Raw genomic sequence first — 5,673 nt, forward strand, 5'->3', positions numbered from 1 at the left:
TGAATAGATTCATCTTGAGTTCCGCCCTGGAGGACTGGCTGGGCTGTGGAATGTGTGTGGAGGAAGACCTGGAGGTGAAGTCAGCCTGGGCCCAGTGGGGAAGATATTTGCCAGCCCTGCCTAAGGGCAGTTTCTCTGATGTTTCATTTTCTGTGCTCTGTGAGAATCACTGAACACACGGCCAGCAGTCTTCAGGGCATTGCTCTTCCCTGTTGGAGAGGCGCTATTATTGGTCCACAATGTGCTGACTCGGTGGTCCCGGCGTAACCCTCCCCTCCACGCTGACCCCAGCGTGGGCCTGGTGTAGGCAAATGTCTGAGCCCTTCTGGATGAACTCAGGGCGTCCCTGAGAACTGTGGACCTGGCACAGACCTCTGCAGGGTGTAAGCCTGCTCTGGGGTGAGCTTTCGTTCACTGTGGAGCAGGTGAAAGGCTCATGGTCACGGGCACCGTCTGCCTATCTAACTCTGCAGTTCAGTGTTCTAGAGAAGGGGAAATGGGAAATGGGAAATGGGCCAAGTTGATTGGCTCTTACACAGCAGAAGGCGCCACTGCTTGCACTCAGGTTTCAAAAGCATGACCGCCTCATTGATTCTGCAGTTTGATGTCTACCTTCTCAGTTGGAAAATAATGGACTTTCATAACTCATAAATGGCTTTATAAAAACCATTTCTTACCATGGTAGCAGATGACATGAACAGCTGACCACGAAGGCATGACTGGGCAGGTCTGGGGCCAGCACTGCAGCCTCGCACACTGCAGCCGGGGTGACGCAGCTGGGGTCTCCTGGCCATGCTGCTCTTCCATAAAGACTCCACGAATGGCCGCAAAAGCCAAAGGCTGGCCACCTTCTATGCTGATGCTGTGACCCCAGAATTCTAGCAAAGGGGAATCCAGGCACAGTCTTCAACTATTGTGCATCCAAAAGTGATTATGGAAATGATGCTGGTAAATCTCAATGACTTCCACATTGCCTGGCACGGTTCCAGGAGGCATGGCTCCCCTCCCTCGCCTGTCGGGCTGGTCTTTCTGTATCCCGTCTCCGTGGGGCTCTGACAATGCTAAGGTGTAGAGATAGGAAATGTGGAATTGGCATTTCCCCCATCATTCTCTCTCAATCAGACATTGTTTGAGCAAGACTCCTCGGCTTCGGAGAGGGGGCTGGTGGAGGTCTCCGTGTTTCTATTTTTTCCCCATTGTCCTGCTGAACCTGTATGATACCGTGGCCTACACGTGCCCACTGTCCTTCTAGTTCTCTTCTTCCCTAAAACATGTTTTCAGGCTTCTCATCCTTTAAAGTAAGTAGCATTTTAAATGGTTCTCACAGTTGGCAAATCTGAGTTTATATTCAAGGTGTGGAAGTTCTCATTCCAAACCATTTGATCTGGAAACAATTCTTCACATCTAGGTAAACATACGCTAGTTGTTTGTTCCCTGTTTACTTCACCGCACTGCTTATTTTTCCATTGCTCCAAAAACATTAGGTTTTATACAGCATTCAAATTTTGTGTATGCTCTTTCTCTTTTCTTTCTCCTTTCTTTCTTAAAAAGCAGTCACGGGTAGGGAGGTGGAAAGAAGCTATGCTTGGCTCCCGTGAGTGGCTCGCCCCTCCAGCAGGCACCGGGTTGTAGCTAACCATAAAGGTTCCCGGCAATGACCAGATTCAGCCAGCACACCACCAAGCACACAGCGTGCGAGCGGACTTCCCTGACCGCGGCCTCTCCCTTGTCCTCTGGGCCCCACTTTTACCATATTTAAATGGGAATCATAGCAATACCAGCCTCAGGCAGTTGTTCTGAGGGTTTTAATGAGCAAATGCACACAGAACATTTATTATTTATCTTTGGCTCTGTTACCCTGGCTGGAATGCAGTGACACCATAATAGCTCATGTCTGCCTTGCACTCCTGGGCTCAAGGGATCCTCCTGTGTCAGCCTCCTGAGTAGCTGGGGCTATAGGTGCCTGGCTCATTTTTAAGGTTTACTAGAGACGGGGACTTCCCATCTTGCCCAGGTTGTGTGCCCCTGGGCTCAAGCGATCCTCTCGCCTCAGCCTCCCAAAGTGTTGGGATTACAAGCGTGAGCCGCGATGCCCGGCCGCAGAGAATATTGAGAGCAGTCTGGAGTGTGGCATGTGCTGTGCAAGTGTTTGTGATGCTGCTCTTTATCACTACGGTCATTATTTCCTTTTTTCCTGGGCACTCATCCCCAGCTAGCATACTACAGACATTTCCTAACTTACTGTGTTTACCATCTGCTCCATTAGAAGGTGAATTCCATTAGGGAGGAGATGTTTGTCTGTTTTGTTCACAACGGCATGTGGAGCCTACAGCAGACACCTGGCAGGTGCTCCACAAATGTTTGTGGACTTAACAGGTACCACCAGGCTGTATAAAAAACAATCTAAAAGGCCCAGCAAGTTTGAATGGGGTTCTGTTAGGGATGCCATTTTTGGGGCTTCCTGTTTCTGCAGACCCACCTTGGTACTTGGTGTGCAGACTTCCTGGACTCCAAACCTCCATCCCTGGACAGGGCAAGGCTCGAGGTGGCTCTTTGGAGCAGTTCCAATGAAGTGCTTGCATCACTTGGAATGTGGGCTGGAGGAACAGGGACACAGGGACCCCAGACCAAAGCCACCCAGGAATTTAGAAGGAAGAAGGACTCAGGGGGAGCCAGATCCTAGGAGAAATGTGCCACGTGTCTGTTCAAATCAGCAACAGGAGGTGAAGGCAACAGCCCTTTCCCTGGAATTGTTCAGAGTTGAATAAGATTAGAATCAATAGCTGTAATGCAACAGAAGAAAAAAAAGTGTATCTATCACTGATAATTCCAATAAAAGTCTGCACTCTCTTCCCAGAAAATGCTTCTATGAGCGTCAATTCACTGTGTCCTGGCTGGCCTCAGGCCTCAGAGATATCCTGCAGAGCATGGGGAAGCCTTACGGCCATGGGCTTCTCTGCTAAGACCTGGTGACGTCATGCTGGCTGGAAGCTGACAATTGAAGTCAATTCACTCTCCAAAATTGCTGCACCCCTGCTGCGTGCTAAGCTCATTAAAGTTGAATGAGCTAATGTTCATGACTTGGTGAGGTGACACAAAGACACAATGTGCCTTCAGAAGGGGAGAGGGTCCTTCCCTGGGGGCTTCCACAGCCTTCATGGAGGCAAAAATGTGAGGTGATAATCCACCGCAGGGGACAGAGGGTGGGGACTGGGAGATGGAGGCTTTGTCAGAGTCCATGGCACACCCCCTGGGCAATTGAGAGATGAAGCCTGTATTTGGGAGAGAAAGTCTTGCAGAGCTGTAGCTGGTGAATTGCATTAGTCAGGACAACAGTAGGGAAGATGTCTCTAAAGAGGGTGGCTTTGCATGTGGAGAGATTTTTTGGTTCGATGAAAGAACCTGGGGAGGGAAGAGTGTGACCGGAGGGACTTGGATCTGGGTCCTCTGATGCAGGCAGCCTGGGCCGCAGGGCGCCCTGGGTGCACCCTGCTCTGTGCTGAACTGGGCTCTGGGAAGCCTCTGCGCTTGCATCTCACCTCATCGCCCTCTGAGGGTTGCCCCTGTCTTGCCACTCTCTCTCCCAGCCTCATTTTGTCCCCTCTCCCTGCACACTAAGCTCGGCCTGGGCCCTTGTATCCTCCATGTGGAGCTGGCACCCAGGCGATCTCATCCAGGGCCGGGTTGGAAATTCCATGTGCACACTGAGGACGTCTCAGTCCTTCCCCATCCTTGATCAGCCTCCCTGCACCACCCTCCACAATTCCACCTGTCTTCTTGCCGTGCTCACTGGGGTATCCAATGGGAATTGCAAAGTTAACACGGATCCAAGTTAGGTTTTTATCACTACCCCCTCTCCTTCCCCCACCCCCAGAATTCTCATTTCAGGAAATGAGACCACCACCCACTCAGTTCACTTGAGTGAAAACAATGGGGCTTCCGTGATTCCTTCCGTCCGCACTCCCACACACGCAGCCTGCTGACCAGCCCCGCTTCCTCTCCGTCCAAGTGCACCCAGACCTGAGCCTCCTCCCTCTAGCCCCACCGCCCTCAGCCCCCTCATCCTGTCCGCCCAGGCTGGCAACAGGCCTCCACGTGGCTTCCCTGTGTCCCTGGCCTTCCACCACAGAGTCCCCATGCAGCTGCCTGGGGATCTTTTGAAACTGTCATCAAATGACCGCCTGCTGCACAGGAAGCCCCAGCGTTCTGATAACAGCAGTGTGGCCCTTCTGCCTTGTCTTGACTTACCAAGCTCTGATCTGCCCACATTTACCGGTCTGACCATAGCTGGGCTCCCTCTTCCTGGAGCGCGAGCTGGTCCCCAAGCGGGCCTGGCCGTTTCCCGGTCCAGGGCGCCCCTGCCCTTGCCCCTCACGTCTGGGTCCTTCAGCACGCTGAAGCCAGCCCCTGCAGACGCCTGTCTGAGGGCAGCACCTGCCGTGGCCTCTGGGCTTTCCAGGCCTTCTCGGTGGCTGTCGGAGTCAGGCATGGTTTGGGGCGGTCTTTGCTGCCTCCCTTTTCCTTTCCCCAAATAGCATCTGTGCCGTATGAGCAGAGGGGACTTAGGGCACACCCCGGCCCTGGGACAGCACCTGGCTTGCAGCAAGTGCTGGCCACATCTTTGTGGAGAGCCTAGCTTTGGTGAACACCCCTGAGGCCCATGCCCCCCAAACTTGCTGCAGGCTGGGCAGGGCATGGCCATAGCAGGTGTCTCCTCCAGGGTGGCACAGCTCAGGGGAACTATCTCAAGGGACCCCATTTGTCTTGGCTTTGGGACCCACAGTCCACATGTCCCAGGGCCAGCTCTCAGGACAGGGAGGCTGGGCACCTCTCCAAAGGTGTCCCCATGGTACGTCGGTGGGGGTCTGGGAGGGGAGGGAGGCTGGGCAGTGCTGGCCTCCTTCCAGCCAGACCCTCTCCCGCTCTCCCCTCGGAGCAGGGAGGACCTGATTCAAAGAGCCCAGGAAACCTCTGGTGTCCCCAGCAGCCTTTCGGGCCCAGGGGTTTATTTTAGGGCTTTGTTAGTAGTGGACCCCAGGGACTCCCAGTGCTGGGTCTGGGTCGGACAACCTGAGCTGGGAACTGGCGCCAACTGTTTGTGTGAGTGCTGCCAGCATGGGGTGGGTGCTTCATGTGTGTAAGTGTGAGTGTGTATTCATGAGTGTGTGAACACGTATGTGTGAGCACTGTGCATGTGACATGTGTATGAACATGTGTGTGTCTGTGTGTACAATGATGCATTTATGAGTATGTGTGTGGCATACATATATGCATGTAAGAGTGTATGAATAAGTGATATGTGTAAATTGTGTGGCTATGTGTGAGTGTATGAGAATTTGTGTAGTGTATCCAAGCAAGTGCGTATGTTTAAGTGATTGTGAGTGTGGTGTGTGAGTGTATGGAGCGTGTGTCTGAGACGTGTGCAAGTGTGTGAGCATGTGAGTGTGACAAGTGTGTAAGCATGTATGTGTGATGTGTGTAAATGTGTATAAGTGTGTTTGAGTGTATCTGCATGTGATAGGTTGTACAAATGAGTGTGTGAGCATGTGAGCAGACATGTGACTGACTCAAAGCATGTGGTGTGTGTGTGTATGTAGTGCGTGTTTGTGTGAGGTATGTGCAAGTGAGTGTGTTTTGATGTGTGGGTATCATCTGTTGTGCCAGTGTGTGGCA

At 52.5% G+C, this 5,673-nt stretch overlaps 1 long non-coding RNA gene across 1 annotated transcript; it reads left to right on the forward strand.

Annotated features, from left to right (window-relative positions):
- The first annotated feature begins 298 nt into the window (after positions 1–298).
- Positions 299–3,071, forward strand: LOC108294510. The gene is made up of 2 exons (XR_001821072.1): positions 299–425; positions 2,858–3,071. It is a non-coding gene; the product is annotated as an uncharacterized LOC108294510 (long non-coding RNA).
- Positions 3,072–5,673: the final 2,602 nt, after the last annotated feature.

Source organism: Cebus imitator, unplaced genomic scaffold (genome assembly GCF_001604975.1).
Source record: "Cebus imitator isolate Cc_AM_T3 unplaced genomic scaffold, Cebus_imitator-1.0 Scaffold584, whole genome shotgun sequence".
NCBI classification, from domain to species: domain Eukaryota; kingdom Metazoa; phylum Chordata; class Mammalia; order Primates; family Cebidae; genus Cebus; species Cebus imitator.